The sequence below is a fragment of the Rhipicephalus sanguineus genome, chromosome 9 (assembly GCF_013339695.2).
Source record: "Rhipicephalus sanguineus isolate Rsan-2018 chromosome 9, BIME_Rsan_1.4, whole genome shotgun sequence".
In the NCBI taxonomy this organism is placed as follows: Eukaryota; Metazoa; Arthropoda; class Arachnida; order Ixodida; family Ixodidae; genus Rhipicephalus; species Rhipicephalus sanguineus.
In genome coordinates, this window is record NC_051184.2 from 107,291,710 (window position 1) to 107,311,177 (window position 19,468).

Consider the following 19,468-nt stretch of genomic DNA (forward strand, 5'->3'; position numbering starts at 1 on the left):
GCCCCTTCTGTAGCCTCGGCTGTACTGCACGCGGAAGAACTCTCCCGACGCTTCTAGAAACCGGGGGAGAAGGGATAAAAGCGTGCAAACGACGAGAGTCGAGTAGTGCAGTCGAGACAAGAGTGAGTCAGTCGGCCCGGTGATGGTGAAGTTACGCTAAGTGTGGCTCCGTTAGCCAAAGAAGACGTGTTTATGATCGTGTGCGGTCAGTCGCTCGTCGATCTGGAAGAATCCGATAACGACACCGTGTGAGCCGTGACAAGTCACGACGACGGTTGAGCTACGACGATCAACGCTGGAGCTGGCGTGAGTGTTTCCTTGAAGAGAAGCATTCGATTACCGTCCAAGTATTGTGGACTGGATACGCCATTGTATATTCAGGACTTTAACGGTCATTGAATAGTGGTAATGCATGCGATTGCATTTGTAGCGTGTGATCTGTTTGTTTAGCTCCCGTTGTGTAAACACCATCTGAATTATATTGTGAAGTTGTAACTGGTACCAGCCGAGTGTGCATGTGTTTGTATTATTTGTATTGCCTTAACTGATAATATATTTCGTTTTCGTTTGTGTTATCGACTCTCGGCTCTGACTCGGTCTTTGGACCACAACCGGCGTTCGCTGGCGCAACAAAGGACCAACTCTAAATTGTCCGCGCTCTCGTGGTGCGTTTTCGGAGGGCCGTGACGCCAGCCCTTAGAATCCGCCCGGCGATTGCCGTCCCCATTAACGGGACAAGTGACACGCATAAGACTTGCCAGGCATCGTGGGTTTCCTACACGCAGATGAAGTCGGCAGGGCAAAGCAAGTCAGCTGCTTTGCCCTCAGCGACGCGTACTCCAGCGACGCGTACTCCAGGGAGGTGCGGGAAAATCGCCTCTATATAGCAAGAGTTGCAGATATATTGCGATTTACTGCCGTTCAAGGGATCGCTCAGAGGGGCCACGATGAAGGTGCCACAAGTGAAAACAAGGGAAACTTCGTCGAGCTCTTGAACTTGTTTGCTAAATATGACGAAATTGTAGCAAAGAAATTGAAGGGTGGAGCAGCGAACGCGAAGTATGTTCATCATTCGATACAAGACCAGATTCTCGAAGTTCTCAGCCACATCACATTAACAAGTATAAAGGAAGAGATAAAAAGCTCCCAGTGCTTCGCACTTATCGTCGATGAAACCAAGGACCTAAGCCAGACGGAACAGGTATCAGTTGTAGTAAGGTACTACGTCAGTGGAACTGTCTTTGAGCGGTTCCTTGGATTCCGCAACGCTGAGCAATTGGATGCAAGGTCGCTCCTGAGCTACGTAAAGGAAACGTTGAATCGCTGCGGTATTGATGCTCAGCTTTGCACTGCTCAAACATATGATGGTGCGAGTGTCACGAGCGGTACCTCAAGGGGCGTCCAGGCGCTATTTAGGCAGGAAGTGCCGCAGGCAGTGTACGTACACTGCATGAACCACCGCCTCAATCTTGTCATCGTGGATGTCTGCAAGGCGATAAAACCGGTGAGGGATTTTTTCTCTCTTTTGGAATGCCTCTATGTCTTCCTAAGTGGATCTGCCGTTCACTCCATGTACGTAGATGTGCAAAAAAGGTTGTCTTTGTCAGTGACAGAGCTGCAGCGTCTCAGCGATACACGATGGGCCTGCCAGATAGCGGCTTGCAGAGCTGCAATGAAAAGCTTTCCTGCAATCCTTGTATGTCTCGCTGAAGTCATCGCTACAAACAGCAGGCGGGCAACGGAAGCTAGGGGTCTGCTTGAGCAAATGAACTTCTCGTTTCTCTTCCATTTAAGCCTATTTACGAAGGTACTTAGCCGCCTTAAGGTTCTTTCGGATCTATTGCAAAGTAGAGACTGCAATCTTAGTCAGGCATGCATCATGGCACGCACAGTCATTGACGAGTTCTCCGAAATGAGAAATTCGCAGAGCGCATTTGACACTGTGTGGGCGCAAACCTGCAGTATTTCTGAGGAGAACGGGGTGCCCCAAAGGGAAAAGCAGAGAACGAAGCGTCTTCCGCTCCATTTGGAGCAGTTTGTATTGAGTGAAGGACGGCCCGTTGAAGAAGAGTCTCCAGATTCAAAGGAAACATTCAGAGTCAAAGTTTTTCTACCCGTTTTGGACCACGTCATTGTGGAACTAACTAGGCGGTTCACGGAGAATAATGATGTACTCTGCGGAGTCAGCGCCCTCGACCTCCAGAGTGAGAATTTTATGGACATCTCCTTATTCAAGCCTTTTGCTGAGCACTATGCATGCGACATCGACAGCGTTGAAGTTGAGTGCAAGTTGGTAATAAAACTTCTTCAGCGCATCGAAGCCGAAAGAAAGTGCAAGATAGAAACATTGATGCAATTGGTGACTGTCTTGGGAGAGTATAAGCTAGCCTTCCACGAACTGCACAAGCTAGGTGTTATCGCTGTGACGATACCGGCATCGTCATCATCTTGTGAGCGCACATTTTCATGCCTTCGATGACTGAAGACTTATCTTCGCAGCAGGATGACCAACAACCGTCTGAGCGACCTAGCTGTGCTTGCGGTCGAGCGATCGCTTTCCAATAAGATAGATCTTCAGCGTGTTGTTGACATGTTCGATGCTGCGCACAGTAATCGACGTATACATCTACACTAATATGCTGGCATAATGAAACCCTATTGTACCTTTGCGGTGCATTCATGGGAAAATTGTTCGGGCACGAGCACATAGGAGTGAAACCTGTTCCGGTATCAGAACACCCGCTTCTCCAAAGAATAATCCCCGCCGTGGTTTGTGGTGTGCTGTCACAGCGCAGGCATTGGCACCTGTGGTAGCGACGAAATCTTCGAGGACTTTGTTGGTATTTGTCCCCGCTTTGAAACAAACTGCAAAGGGTGCTGTCCGAGGCCGCTTCGATGGCCTAGCTTGTCTGATGAACAGTGTATATTCGGAGAGCTGACATTTGCGTTTGCGAAAGCTGGTGTAATGAATAGCCAGATGTGAAATGATTGACATGCCTATGGTGATCTAGTTTTGTAAATATATCCTCTCTTTATTTTTGTTATTATTTTGCTACATAGCTTTTAGTTATTCGTTTCCCATTTCCAACGCCTTGCATGACCAAGCGGCGCAAGAAAGGTGTTTTAACGTTTTTCTGTTATCTAGCGCCTATTTAGGAAACTTGGAATTGATATGAACCTTACTTAGTGGTGTTAGTTTTCTCTGATGCTGTGAGATTACTCTTTAGAAACTACATTGTGATGTAAGGTTAACTGGTGTTATTTTATTGCTGCTGGTTACCTGCTTTATTTTCTTTATTTGGTACTGCTTTTTGTGTATGCGCTGTTCGATGCAATATATAAATTTTCATTATATTAGTAGAATCACTGCTGTGCAAACATGCTAATATTAATCTTTATCTTACTGCGTTGCTCGAATATTTTATTTACACTGACGAGTTTAGAAAGTGGGCCTTCAGCCCAGTCGAACTGTTGTTAACATTTCAGCCACCGAGCAATTGTATCCTATTGTGTTCTCGAAGATTGTAGTGAATGTACATAAATAAATGTTAGCTTTTGCTTTTCACATCCTTTGATTGGTAGCTGACGCAAAGCACAGTGAAGGGGAAGAGCGCAGGTACCGACGGCTAAGAGGCACAAGACAAACGCAGCACTGACTTTCAACAAAATGGATATTTCGCTTGTGCACAGCTGTTTATACTGAACAATTCACAAAAGAAGTTATCGTAGCTGCGCACATCTTCTCAAGTCGCTATCGCCCTGGCATACTATCAAGGAAGCTCAGCTCTTTTCACACAAGGCTACAGTGACAGGCATCTAATGCAATTCTAACCCTTACGTAATTTGGCGGGTGCCTCGATGATTTATCTTGTAAGAGTTGACTTAGATCGAGAAAAAAACTTGCACATAATATTTAATCTCGATGTAAGCCAACTCGTCAAGTCATCAGATGATGTAAGCTTACATGTAAATCATCGAGGCAGCCGCTGTCTGGATGACTGATGGGAGAAATTGCAACGAACAGAACCGTTGGGGCTGAGCATTGACTGGCATCTATTGATCATACGCGGCCTCGATATCTATTACGTTGCACTTACCTAAGCAGAACACCGTGTATGTTTATTGGAGCCTTGAGCGACTGAAGGAAGCGTATGTGCCATCTAACAAGAATAATATCTCGGGCATTCCAATCTAATAAGTGAGGCGTTTATAAAACAAGAGAGGAAAGAGGAAGGGAGTAAAACATAGTGAAAACACAGCGCATAAGTTCCCCACCTCCCTGCCCCCCCCCCCCAGTAAAAAAATCCTGGCGCCGCCCCTGGTTCCGTCGAACATGACGCTACGTTCATAGATGCGGCCTTGTCTGCCGTCAGCTCTCTGGCTCGTGCGAGATTTTCGGCAGCGGTTTTCATGGCGGCGGCATGCACATTTTTGCTGAGCGCATTGAAAGTGTTATGATGCGCTGGTTTCGGAGCGCCAATGATCGCACAAAACCGCACGAGCTCCTCGCGTCCAACGCCGATGACATGCGCTGCTACCACCGACTTCACGTTCACGGCGAAGCTGTTCCGTGCGCTGCCGAGGGCGGACCTCTCCTCACTTCCATTACATGCACATACGCGGCTTGAAGTGTATGTGGACGAAACGACACTTCCAGGACATGCCTTATTTCGGGAATGCAGTTCCGGAAACCAGGTCTGTCCTTTTCGTTTACCTGCCGATTTTCGGACACGCAGCTCGCACCGTCCGCAGTTGGGACATACTGCGCTGCTGACGAGGATCTATATCGCGTCCTCCTCGGAAATAAATGTGCTTCCGCGCTCGTCCTGATGTTTGCTTGCGTCGTCAAACCGTCACACATCTTTATCTATCGCTCTGAAGCACTGAAGAAGTCATCAACTCTCCGAATGAAGCTCGAAAAGCGCAAGTCGGCTGCGTCGCCGTTGTCGTTGCTAGGTCTAGCAGCAGACGAACCTCCCGTCGCCGGAGCTCTCCACTTGCATTTGGAGCGTCTTCCCTTGCACTATTGCCTCGTCATGAACTTCCGTGAACGAAAGTCGTACTTCTCGCTGGTATCCATGGCGCAGAAACAAAATTAACACGGTCAGTTTGTTTCAACTGACGTCTCGACAAAAGAAGGAGATTAAAGAGCGTTAGCGTCCGCCTAGGCGTCACTCCAACCAACGGCTGCGATCCGATCATACCACGTGACTTAAAAGGACCAGTAGCGACGCTACACTACGGTGGGGAAGCGATTTTGCAGGGGCGAAGCTCCTTAAGTACTTGCCTTGTCGGCGTCCGTCACACTACACAAAGCCGAAACCGAAACTGAACAACAACGAAAACCGAAAAACATCTTGACAACCTCTACGGGCAACGTACGGAAAACGTACGGTACTACCGAAACGCTTTCCGAGCTTCGTCCCCTCGTCAGCATTCAATACGTGGATATGCGGTGATTTTTTTTGCGTATTTTCTACAAGAATGCTGCGTTGCCGAAGTGGCCGCTGGGAGAAGAAGGTTAGGCCTACATGCCCGCGAAAATTCGACAGCAGGGAACGGCGAGGAGCGAAATGCCACGTGCGCGAAATTCGGGTAAATACGCAGTTTCAGAGCCACCGCGAGGCGATTCATTGCATTTTGAACACCAAAGCTCTTAAGTAAATCGTTCCTTGTGAGTCGATTCAGAAAACTATCATCATCATAAACGACTATGTGTCACAGAAATTGGGTAACTCCCATTGCTCACCACTGGTCTAATAAGAATGAAGAACGCAACACGCGACGGCAGTGAGCCGAAGACCCCGAGGACGTACGACGAGAGAATACGACGAGAGACTAGAACGGGAAAGATAACAGCTGCTCTGAGAAGACCCCGAGCAGATGGAAGGCCTACGCCAACGACGATGTGCCCGGAGATCCATGAGAGGTGCGAACGCCTGGTTTCAGCGCGAGTTTCTGTCTGGAGTTTGGACAACCGTGTCATGCCTGTGACTGTCTGTGGTTTAACTCGAACTTCTCTCCACTCAGAATCAGCGTAGAAACAACGTTGCATCACCTAGCGAAAGCCCAGCAATAACCTAGAAGCAACCTAGAACCTGCATCACCCAGCTAAGGCCTAGAAGCAAGCCGTAAGCAACCAGATTAGTCTTCACAATTGTCCACTTTCGCGGTTTGAAGCCTAGCGCGGCTTAGTGCAAGCTTCGACATTTTTTTTTATAATTTCTAGTTGATTCTCTACGTAGCGATGAAATAATTCTTTGGGACGCCTCAGCGGCAGTCTTTCCGACCGTTGCCCTGGCCGTTAACATCTTTACTTTTTATTCTTTTAAGAAGGTGGTTTCGATTTAGAGCAGTGCGTCAGCAGCTGAGATAGCAATAGGCTATCCCTGTTAGCGCCGCATACCGATGGAGGTAAGGTGAACAGGTGTCAATGGAGACGAATGAACAGGAGCGACAAAAGGCTGGTCTTCCGTTTCAGCAGTAACTGTGGCGCAATTTTGGTAAACATCTTTTTTTTTTTCAGATTATGCGTTTAATCTGAAAATGATCTTTGCTATCACAAACAGCGTGGTTGTTTATGTAAGAAACGCGAATCCTTATGTAAAGCTATCGGTTTTTACGAGCAGGCGCCGCTACAAGGCCGAGAATACCACTACAAATGCTGTCCGTACGCGCTCATGAGCTCTTGCTGACTCTGGGGCGTTTGGGCTAGAGAGACGGCATGTGGAGTTTAGCTGACAAATAGCAAAGGTCGCGTTGCAGAGCCACTCGCCTTCCTTCCTTCCTTCTTTCTTTCTTTCTTCTTCTTTCTTTCTTTCTTTCTTTCTTTTCTTTCTTTCTTCTTTCTTCTTTCTTCTTTCGTCTTTCTCTTTCTTTCTTCTTTCTCTCTCTCTTTCTTTCTTTCTTTCTTTCTTTCTCTCTTTCTTTCCTTATTTCTCTTTTATCTTTTAAACAGTTGTGTTGGGCTGCTAAGCACAAGAATAAAGTTGTCACTCACTAACAGCTAAGCACAATACATATGTGCTACAGGCGACAACCATGGTGAAGCGTTCACATCCTGACAACAGTATTGTGGCCACGTGAAATGATCCCAGTCGCCTTGATGAAAGATCAGATTGCCTTATATGGAACGGCTGATTGCCGACAAGCCCACGATAGAGAGAGCATCAATTATTCGACAACGGTGCATACGCATATGACCAACGTACCTTCGAGGGCCGCATTTATGCACGTTCGTCGGCGTCCGGCTTTCCGCGTACGACACCGCCACTGAAACCTGGAGTGTGAATAGAAAGACCCCGCCGCCGCCGAACATCTAAGCACAGTAGAAAACGTGAGAGATGAAGGTCTAGAAGCTGTAGAGGAGGTTCAAGGGAAGCTTCGCTATCGTCCTTTAGGAATGATCAATTCAGACAATAAGCGTAACCGTAGATGTACTCGCGGACAACTTTCCTTGGCAATGAAGGGAAAACTACGGGGGCGGAGCGTCTGCACATGTACTGCTACGCCAAGTAGTCCGCTTTGGCGCGCGTCTCGTAACGCAGTGGAAAGTGATGGCTAGCGTTGCGTTTCGCCGCAAACGCTGCTTAGCGTCTCAGGTACGGGTAAAAGGCGCGACTTTTTCACGCTCGCAAAAACGCAAAGTGACAACGTATAAAGTAAAAGAAATGCAAAGATCTGGCTTGTGTGCGCTGCGTTCCTTCTCAAAAAGCTACATGTAGGAAATTAAGGGGTATTTTATATATCTCACGCAAAAAATACGGACGCAATTGTGGGACTACATTCATTAGCGGTAGGATACCTGCATTGTGGCTCTGTAGCCTTCGCTTCATTGCCAAGAAAAGTTGTCCGCGAGTATAGTCATCATGGCGCAGTCCGAGCGACTTATCTTTGCTGCCTTCAATGTACGTGGCCTACGATCTCTGCAGAAACTGGTGCAGCTCCCTAGACTTTTCACATGAAAGCGTCTCGACTTTGTGGCCATTAAGTAGGCAAGGAATGTGAGGTCCGAAGAGGCTGAGAGCCATACGACATTTTCTGACTGACGCTTGCGCTTCACATGTGTCAGCAGGCCTAAGCCAAGGGGGGGGGCTAGGGGCCCGGGCCCCCCTAGAAATTTTGGTCGAGTACGTGTTTTTGACAGCAATAAACAATACAAAATGTGTTTTACTCAAATAGTGCAGGTTTTAAGCAAGTGCCCCGCCCCCCCCCCCCCCCATAAAAAACATTCCTGCCTACGGGCCTGTGCGTAAGGCTCATCTGCGAGCTGCTCACTGCTCCTGCGAAGGAGTGTAGCCATTTCAGCCAATACTGTTAGTGTTAATAACGAAGCCAGAAATATATGATTTGATTTTGTGTTGAAAGGAACGCCATGAAGAATTATCAACCTATATTCATTGAGTAAGGTTTAAAAACGACTCGATTTATTCGAAAATGCGTCTAATATTTTTACTCTCACTGATGTGTTGTGCTAATGGGAGATTTCAACTTCCAGTGTTACCCTGTGGTGACCCCAGCAATGTGACATAAGTGTGCCGAGATTAGTTCACTTGTCCCAGCCTATGACCCTGCATTTTGCTCGCTGGCCTTGAACACGCTAGTGGACAAATTCACGCAAGAATTAGGTACTTCTCTCGCTATATCTGCATGGATAATTATTGTGTGAAGCTGCTATTACAGGGGAGCCGTTACGCTTTTTTAAGGCCGTACGGAGTCACCGGAAACTCAACTTAAGCTTAGATAAGCCCAGTTAAGACAACTTAATCACAGCTCAGGCTAATTAGGCTTAGTCAAGCCAGTCACTACTAATCGATACCAATCAATGCTGATCGATAACGAAAATATCTGGGGTTTAACGTCCAATGACCACGATACGAATATGAGAGACGCCATAGTGGAGGGCTCCGGAAATTTCGACTACCTGGGGTTCTTTAACATGCACCTATATCTAAGTACACGGGCCTCAAACATTTTCGCTTCCAGGGAAAACGCAACCGCCGAGGCCGCGATTCGATCCCGCGACCTTCGGGTCAGCATTGGAGCGCCATAACCACTAGACCACCGTGGCGGGGCTGTACTGATTGATAATAAAGGATACCTATAAATCTGCCTGATTAAGCTAAGTTAAGCTTAAAAAGCCTAGTTAGGCCATTATATCTTGGCCCTATTACGCTTGGATCTACGCTAGTCGATACCAATCAATATTTACCGATACCAATTAAGCCAATTAATTGCGGATTAGTGTTGATTATGTCGGATTACGCGAATCGCAGGACCGAATAAAGTGGTGTTCAATTAATTCAATTACGCTAAACGGAGCCAAGATAAGATGGCCTAGCCATGACGTAGAGTACACCCGACTGGATTAAGTTAATCCGGATTAAGCCGGATTGTCCTAACCAGGGTGAGCTGAACCTGAACAAGTCAATTTTCAGTAAGTTGTGAATGCTTAGCCAGTAGGATGCATCAGTATGACCACACTAAGTGAAGCCGGATTAAGCTAATCCAGATTAATGTAATCGTGAACAAGTCAACTTTGAGTAAGTTGAGAGTGCCCAGGCAGTTCTATGACTGAGTATGGTCATATTAGATCGATTAAGATTAATTTAACACGGATTAATCTATTCCTGAACAAGTAAAGTCTGAGTAAGTTGAGCTTGCCTAGCCAGTTGGATGATTGAGTATTGCCACATTAAGCCAATCCTAATTAAGCCGGATTAAGCTAATCCGGATTGTTGTAATCGAGGGAATTGAGTAAGCTGAGATTGTCCAGCCAGTTCTTAAGCCACTCCGGATTAACGCAGTAAGCCAATCCGGATTAGCGCAGCTTAAGCTCATCTGCGCTGACCCGACCAAAGCATCACTGAGAAACCGGTGTGAAGTTAGACAGCCGTTCCCGCCAAAACAACGCGAAGCTCAGACATGCCATCGCGAAGCTAACCATGGCACCAGGTGCCGCCAAAACCTCCCACCAAAACTGTTCTACGCCGATAGCACCATGACCACCGCTAGAGCACCATGCCCAGGTCATGACGTCAATGGCATGCATCACATGATTTTTATGTTATGACCACTCACTTTTGTTCATCATGCCTTCTTGTCATTGCATGCCAATTTTCGTATACATCAAGTTAATCAAACGGCCGCGAGAGCACGATGATCTGGGCGGCCAGTTAGATAGACAGGTACGCTCAAAATGTGTTTGGTTTGCCATGAAATGCTTCGCGTTAAATAACAAATCCCTAACCTATTGGTTACTAACAATATTTGAGCAAGCGGTCAGAATGGATAAAATGAGCCAAATTTCCGCGCTTTTTACTGAAAGCATTCCATCGATGCATGTCAGGCAGTGCTAGCGAACGGGAACGTTTGAACCAATATGGATCCCAAAAAAAACAGTCTCTCCACCCTGTAGCGGAGGAAGCGCACACCTCGAGGCACCCTAGCCAGTGTCGCCAACCAGGGACATTGTCGGCAGTTCCGCGCGCTCGCAGTCATGGCCGAGTGTGATGACGAAGAACGATACCGGGGTTCCGGCAGCTGGGCCGAGGGCTAGGGAGACGACGGACAGAATAAGAACAGCCGACCTAGCGTATGTGCGCGCGGCCTCTTGTCTTTCTACCGTTGCACATCTCACGTGCAAGCAGCACGCCTCATTTGCGTTCCAAAGGCACCTTCCCGTTATGGCATTGGACGGCAGTCCTGGTATACAGCTTCTATTGCTTGCGCAATGAAATTGTTTACCATGACTGGCTTTCCACGCGTCCGTTCTTGTGGTTGTTGGAATTGGCGCTACGTACCGTCCACTGCTACGCTGTAGCGCCGGCTGTAGTAAATTGCCTGCACCTCACAACAATTCTCCGTGCCAACACAGCCAAAGCTACGTGGGCAGAGGTTCTGTACGTATGTTATTACACAAACTAGTCCGTTTGTAGGCTAATTGGGCTTTGGTCATGGAAATTCATTTATATGTATATTTCGCGTGAACTGTTTTGGTTGATATTATTACTTGTGAAATAGTGCCAACAGAAATTACTTATGTATAAGTGTTAGCAAAAGCCAGCTGAAGTCTTGATATTTTATGGAAGCAGCCCTGTAGGAACAAACACCTGGAATCGTTGCTGAGTTCTTCTGTACAACACATGCCTTCATCTCCAAATATAACTATAGCCTGCCTGAGGTTCAAGTCCGTGTGTCAACCGGCAGTGTGGAGTAAAGTTACCGTTTTTTTAGAAATGAATAGAATATTATGCATTGCGAAGGAAGCTAGAAACAGATTTATTGAAGCCAGCCGTATTACTTCGAATAAAAAGAACTTTCCGCAGTCACAACCAGTGTGAAATACGCAGAAACGGCGGAGTAGCCTTTCCCCTGTGTTTCCTTAGTGATTTTCTGTGATTACCTTATTTGTACAGTGAAGATATTCGGTAAAGGACGTGTGGCGGCACCTGCCACACCCGCCCCTGCTAGAGTGACCTTAGGCTCTATAAACGCTCCAGCCGCCCTATCCCGTTTCACTGTGCGCTACGACTTCTTCTGCAACCAAGGTAGTTAAAAGGACGGCAAAGAGGAATTCAGGAGCTGGAAAACCTGCGTAAACGCAACAAGCCAGTTCATAAACTTTGTTGCATACAAGGTGCCCACTGTCGTTTATCTACATTCATGGTTGCAATAATTTTCACGAGTTTCTCACACCATTTTGGCAGTGCGCGTGACGGCGTCGACGGGCAGCAGTAATCTTGGCTGCGGCTGATCAGGAGGGCGCGTCTCGCGTTCGGAATTCCAAGCGGGGGGAAACACGCTCTGTATCTGTGGTAATCAATAACACCGTGTTTACAGTTAAGCTGTCATTACGAGCCCTGTGCCCACGTAGTTCGCTAAAACAGGTCGGGTGAACAGGGAGACAAGTGCCATAACCAGTGGGCTATGCACGCTTGCACAACTTGAATTCTTGGGAAGCATATGAATGCGCTGCACCGAGGATCAGGTGACCGATCACGTGAAGGAGGAACCTCGTGAAAGGGTGAAAGGTCATGATGACTCATGATCCACAGCGGAGATGAGGTTTGACTGAAGGGGGAGCGAAAGGAGGATAACGGGTTCCGTTTGCGAGAAGTGAGTCAACGTGAAGTGAGGGAGATAGACCCCTCGTCGACGTTGCACGGCGGCGGAGTCAGTGCTGACGTCTAATCTTGCTCCGTAGGTATCAAGCACGCACTGCTGATTTATGTGCGGCAGTAAGCCGTTTTTCTTACCTGCGAATTAAAAAATGTCACCATCTCCCACTAAAAGGAACCATGTGGGGATGCGAAGGAGCGCATGGGTCGACTTAAAGTTCCGCTCATCACAGGCACCTTGCCCGATGGTAAGGCGTCCTTCCATGTGGTCATCATACATGTGGAGCAGACTATCAATTTACTGTAGTTGCTGTTGCTGTTACTCGTCCCGAACTCTTGTTGGAGCGCGCCACGTGGAGTCATCGCGCGTCTGCAGAATCTCGTTCCCCGACGCCATCACGTGATTTCTGAGAGAGTCTAAGAGGCAGAGGCCACAGCGTCTTGCCCAGCCCCTTAAACAGGCCAGAACGCGCTAGCGCGTGCCAGCGCGTTCTGACCAAGGAGGTTAAAAAAATTGCTGGAGTGGCGATTATTGCGCAAGAGTGGAGCCGTGGCCACCAAAATAGGGCGGCTGCGCGGCCGTCTTAGTAGGGGCACGCTAAACAGTCGGCGTTTGGTGAAGGTAGGCGTGCGTTTTTTTCGCACGCCAGAGGAGCTTAATATTGCAACTTTTGCGGGTCAGATACTGCTCCAAATGTGTCTTTGTGTTACTAGTTTTCGGTAGTAAGCTTCAAAATCATGGCAAACTTTATTGGAGATCAATCGCCAATACTCCTCTCGACGGGTTACTTTTGTCGGCAACAGCGCTCTTTTATAATTAATGTAGTATTTACACTAACAGGTCAAAGCCATTTGATCTCTAAGTAGACACCACCAGAAAAGACCATGTTTCCGAGCTCTTTGGTGGGCAAAAGCTGGCTTCACTTTTGATGGCAAGGCGTTGCGAGTTTCCACTCCAGAATGCTTTAGGGGCGAAGCTCCTTATAGCTGCACCAGTTCGTCCCGTCGTAGTGTGTAACCAGTCTTAAAAACGGAGGGGGCGTGCACACATGAAGGCTTCTAAAGACAATGCGCTGCGACAGTACGTGATATGTATCGCCCTCTCCTCTCCTACGCTTCCCCCTATTTCTCCTCTCCTACGCCCCCCCCCCCCCTATCTTGCCTCGCGGCGCAGCGGCGCCGACGCAGGCAGCGTCGCGAGGCAGCGTCGCGGCAGCGTCTTGATTGAAAAAACCGACCGCTCGCGCCGCACAACTGTTCACTGACCACCCCGTATATATAGGCACTGGATTTTGACTTCCAAGGTAGTACGTGTGTGCGATTTCTCGTGTGCGTGATTAAACAATGAAAATTCACAGCGTACATGTAAAATAAAGTGAGCTGCAAGTCGTCACAACTCTCATCGAACCTTTAGTATAAACGCGCCCGATCTCACGTCGGTGATGATGTACTGGGCAGAATTCACGGAAGATTCACGGTTTACCGATGAACCTCCGCAGCTTCGCCCACTCATCATTCACTCCGTAGATATGCTGTGATTTTTTTTTAAACCTCCTTGGTTCTGACTAGGATACAACGCCTTGGTTAATCGCGCGCCTACACAGTCTCGTTCGCCGACGCCATCACATGATTGCTGAGAGAGTGTAATAGGGAGAGGCCACAGCGTCTTACCCAGCCCATTACACAGGCCCGAACGCGCTAGCGCCTGCCAGCACACGTGGTTTTGTCTGCGTTACCCCAAGCTAGGACAGCATACGGCAGCCCGGCCCCTAGATTGCTTTTCACGTGTAATCATGAAGGCGGTCGAAGAACGAGACGAAGAAGACTTCTCCATGCCGCGAGCGCACGCTCTGCACGTATCATCATCAAGGCGGTCGAAGAACAAGAAGGAGACTTCTCCTTTGCGCGAGCGCGCGCTCAATATGTTACAGATGGCTATGATAGGTTTTAGAAAGCGTACGGTAGCTCAGCGCAAGAGCTGCTTCGCATCTAGTAATTATCTGATCATTAACTGCTGTCATAGAGAAAGAAAAAAAGTTAAGAGAGGACACTCCGCGAATTCTGGCCTCAGGAAGTACGTCACGACTACTTAACGAACTAGTGCTCTCACCAAACGCCAGAGGACGCAAGCGCGAAAAAAGAAAAAGTTGTCATCAATCCAACAGAATTGTTTTTACAAAATAATAATTATACGCCCAAAATTAGCAGGTTCTTTATACATCAAAACAATTTACTCAACACACCTTACTTGGTTATTTTTATTCAGCCGTACTGTCATAAACACCATCTCAAAGCGACAAACCCATGCAAGACAGCGGGAAGGTTTTGTCCGCGTCGGCTGCGTCGGTGTTTTCGTGTGTGAGACAACAGGTGAGGCACGTTTGCAAGAGAAGCTTGTAGGATGAGATGTTGTTGGGCTAGTTGGGTCATTCATTCAGAAAGAGGTTACAACTGCGCGAATAAGACACCATGTAAGTAACATAGAAGCCCGCACACACACACACGTTGCTCTTCGTGTGTGTGCGTGTTTCTGACCTGGTGTCTTTTTCGCGCAGTTATAACCTTTTTCTGAAGGTTGTAAAGACGGCGAGGTTCGCTAAAACACAGTTTGGGGCTCTATGCGGCAGCTAGACGTGAACATTGTGCAACGTATGCGTCAAGGCGAGGCGACGCGTGCTGCGTCTGCCACCGATGCGAGCGTCTGTGCGCTGAGCTCGCTGCGAAACATTGGGGAGCGTTCGCTGGTCCTCGCATGCTTCACGGCGCGTTTCCCGAAGCCTCGGACCACGAATAAATCCTCGCTTTTCTGGTGTATTGTGTCCTGTGGTTTCTGTACGCTCTTTTTTTTTTTCAGTGCATTATCTCGGTGAAACGCAGTGGTGATTCGCGACTTGATTGTTATGTGTATTTCACTTCTTCCTCCTTCAACTTTGTGCGCTGTGTTTTTGCCAGAAAATCCTTACGGCCCAGTGTGACATACTTCACCAGCTTCTGCCAACTCTAACGATGTGTGCGTTGTCTGTTTTCTCTCTGTATTTGTTACAATTTATTTGTAAGCCGAGATGCATATGTTGTCTACCTTGCATTTCTGTGCGGTGCTGTTCTCATTTTGTGCTTTTTATATGCCCAGCCTCTACCGTGCCTTGTAATAAAAACATTGCGGATACGCTGTGTCTTTGGTTGATATGTAGATTGACCGCTTGTTCCAAAAGAAAAACACAAGCGCGATAAATGAAGCCGTAGTGAATTATGATGTCCTGCATCTCTTCCTATTATAACTAAAGTGAAATAAAAATTACGTGACGACATCAATTCGCACGAGCCATTGAATTATACAAAATAGGGAATCGCTAATTGAAAACTAAAAACAATAGCTTTTCCATTTGGGCGAAGAAATAAGTAACTTTCGCCATAGCCAAACGTCGGTTACGCACAGTAATTCAAAATTCGCGCCAATGAAACCGAAACAGGAAGCGCAGGCCACTTGCTCTCACCAACCACCAGGTGCGCGAGGGTCGATTGGGCCGCTGGGGTCTATGGGAGTGTCCACTCTTAACGTTTTTTTTCTTTCTCTATGCTGCTGTCTTGTTTAATTTTCTATGGTTAAGTGGGTGGCGACTTCGAGAACTAGGAACACTACTATGGGTGCGCAGTGAGCTTTCCCGATTAGCTCTCCCCGTAATGCCAAACAAACGCTGCGGTTCAGAACCAGTCAATGGAGCCACATAAAGAAGACCTACGTGATGATGGTCTTGCTTTTCCGCACGAAACGTGGCGCAAGTTTTTTGGCAACCTTTTTCCGAGATTACTCCCTTAAACTGAAAGCGCTGTCGTCTACAAGAAACAACGAGGCTATCTCGCCTAAGAAACGCAAATCCTTATTTAAAACTCTCGATTATTAAAGGGATGGAGAGCTACAAAGCAGAGAATACCCATTCAAACGCTGTTCGCATGCGCCCGTGCCACGGGGCTGTTCCTGACTCGGTGCAACTTCTCTAAAGAGACGGCAGGCGTGGTTATGCTGAAAATTCGCAAAGCTTGCGCTTCAGGCCCGCTCGCCTTGCGTCCTTTTTGAGAGCATCAGTTTGCCATTGCGGGGTCACTCGACTACACTTACCTGCGCGGACCCCACGTCAGAAGCTGCACGCACTCAAGGGAGGGTGTGAGATCAAGAAAAGAAGAAAACGCGGTCGTGGCGCGTTGTCGATAAGAAAACAGAACGCTATCTACAAGCTGCACGCACGTGATGCGCGACTTTGTACGCGTTTGAAAAACAGAGCATTTTTGTCGCACGCGATTGGTCGAGACTCACGCCACCTTCCGAACGCGTGAGCCTCAACAAATGGATAAAAGAAATGCTTCTGGAAAGCATACTGCCCCCTGTCTTGTGTGTGCACGTGAATCTACTTTTTAGAGAAAATATGTGATGCCCCGCCACGGTGGCTTAGTGGGTGGTTATGGCGCTCGACCGCTCGCCCGCAGCTCGCCGGATCGAATCCCGGCCGCGGCGGCAGCGTTTTATATCAGGGGGCAGGTAACCAGCTCCTTGATGCCCCCATAACCAGAGCAGAGGTGCGGGCGGAACTAAATCGTCTCAAGACAAACTCTTCAGCTGGTCCCTATCGAGTCACCAATCGCATGCTCCGTAACCTGGACGATTATTCTATCCAAGCTCTCACGGACTATATGCAGCAATGTCGGAGCAAGGCTCCATTCCCCAGAGCTAGAAACTTGCCAACCTCATTCTGATTCCCAAACCGGGAAAGAGCCCCACGCTAGCCAATTTGCGCCCCATCTCCCTCACATCTTGTGTGGGCAAACTGATGGAACATGTTGTGCAGACCCGTCTTATCCGCTACTTGGAGGATCATCATCTACTTCCCGATACCATGTTCGGCTTCCGCCCACACCTGGCGGCACCGGATATTAGGGGCGAAGCTCCTTAAGGCGGCACACTTTCGTCCCTCGTAGTAGTCGTAGTAGTCGTAGTGCGTAACCAGTCTTACGCTTCGACCTCCAAGGTGGTGCCGGTGGGAGATATTTCCTGTGCGTTGTTGAACAATAAAAAATTCGCAGCGTGCGCGTTAACTAAAAGCCGTCTTCTGTCTCTCATTCCCCATTAGCAGCCATTGGCATGTTCCAGTAGGAAACGTTAGTAGAAGTAGAAGTGTAAGTGTTAGCTAAAAGCCGACTTCTTCTGTCTCTCATTCCCATTAGCAGCCATTGTTTACCTCCAAGGTAGCGCCTGGTGAGATTTCTCCTGTGCGTGATTAAACAATAAAAATTTTGTTCAAAACGCCGTTGATTGATGAAATAAACGAACGAAAGACGCCAGATGTTTTGTAAAAGCAAAACGAAAGAACGCCAGATGCTTCTAAAGCAAAACGAAAAGACGCCAGCTGCTTAACGAAAGACGCCAGATGTTTTCGAAAGCAATGGTTTTCTAAACAATGAAAATTCACAGCGTACATGTAAAATTAAAGTGAGCTGCAAGTCGTCATAACTCATCGAACCTTTAGTATAAACACGCACGATCTCACGTCGGTGATGATGTACTGGGCAGAATTCACGGAATATTCACGGTTTACCGATGAACCTCCGCAGCTTCGCCCACTCATCATCATTCAGTCCGTGGATATGCTGTGATTTTTTTTATGCTCCTACTCAAACACCAGGTACTATACAACCGCACTCTAGACACCCAAGTCATTGTTGATCTTGGTGTTTCCAAAGCTTTTGATAATGTACAGCACACCGCCATCCTGCAGAATTTACAGGCTTTGGGAGTGCGAAACAGGACGCATACATATGTGAGGGATTTCCTTACCCATCGCCAAGTGCAACTTGACACCGGCGAAGGAGAGCTTTCCACCATCACCCCCGGCAGCCGTGGAACACCTCAAGGCTCCGTGCTATCCCCACTCCTCTTCAATGTTGCACTGTTAGGACTTCCCAAACTTCTGGCTGACATCCCAAATCTGCATCACACACTCTATGCAGATGACCTCACCCTGTGGGTTACACGAGGTAGCGATGGCCAAATCGCAGAAACCCTACAAACAGCCATCGACCGCGTGGGCAGCTATCTCTCTACGGTTGGCCTGTCCTGATCGGCAACCAAATCCGAGTATTATTATTCCATCACAGGGACGCAAACCAAAACAGGTCTCTTTCCATCTCCAAGTACAGGGGATGCAAATCCCCCAAACAGATCACATCCGCATCCAAGGACTGCACCTAGAGGCCAATGGTGGCAACTCCACCGCTCTTCAGCGAATCGACCAATCTGCCATCCAAATCAGTCGCCTTCACAAGCGGGTTGCCAACAAGCACGCAGGCATGCGCGAATCCAACCTTCTTCGGCTGGTTCAGGCATTTGTCTGCACACGCATCACCTACGTGGCCCCCTACCTCCGCCTTACGCGCGCTGATCTCGATCGCCTCGATGCTTCGCTTCGCAAGGCATACAAGACCGCCTTAGGACTCCCAATGTCCACTTCTACCTCCAAACTTATGGCCCTTGGGGTGTCGAACACGGTCAACGAGCTTATCGAAGCTACCCTCACGTCCCAATACCAGCGACTCTCACTTACGCATGCGGGGCGCGCTGTATTGCACCAAATTGGACTCATTCCCACGCGGGCGGCCACCACTTACCAAGACATACCAACAGCTCAATGACTCAGCCTCTGTATTCCTCCACTCCCTAAACACATGCACCCCGAACACCACGCGGATCGCAGGGCGACCATGCGCGTCAACTACAGAAACGTTTCGCAAGTCGCTCCGATGTCACCTACACAGACGCGTCTCGGCACCCACATCGCTCAACAATAGTGGCTGTCGCCCTGGCCCCACATCGCGGTTGGAGCACGGCATGCAGTGTAATTCACTCCACCGATATAACAATTGCTGAAGAGGCTGCCATTGCTTTGGCAATAACCGACCGTAGAACCAAGGTGATCGTAAGCGATTCCCAACTCGCCATCCGAAATTTCGACGCGGGCCGTATCTCTACACAGGCATACTCAATCATAAAGGATCACACCCCGCCTACCTCACCTCGCTTTCTTATCTGGGCCCCGGCCCATGAATCTCTTAGTGGAAATGTGCAGGCACACACTCTCGCCCGAATCTCAACGGCCGGGCGGAGTTCCTTACGCCTTACGCTTCCCATTCTTCGCCCTCCCAGGCCTGCGAAAAAGAAACTCCTTTGGTCACTTACACAGACATTTTACAGCACTACAGACTAGGCCGTCTTCACTACCCCCCAGCTCATAAAGACCTCCCCCGACGTGATGCCGTCCTGTGGCGCAAGCTTCAGACGGGTGTCTTTCCCAACCCCTGCC

At 48.3% G+C, this 19,468-nt stretch overlaps 1 pseudogene; it reads left to right on the plus strand.

Annotated features, from left to right (window-relative positions):
- Positions 1–1,220: 1,220 nt before the first annotated feature.
- Positions 1,221–2,635, plus strand: LOC125759764 (uncharacterized; annotated as a pseudogene).
- The last annotated feature ends 16,833 nt before the right edge of the window (positions 2,636–19,468 follow it).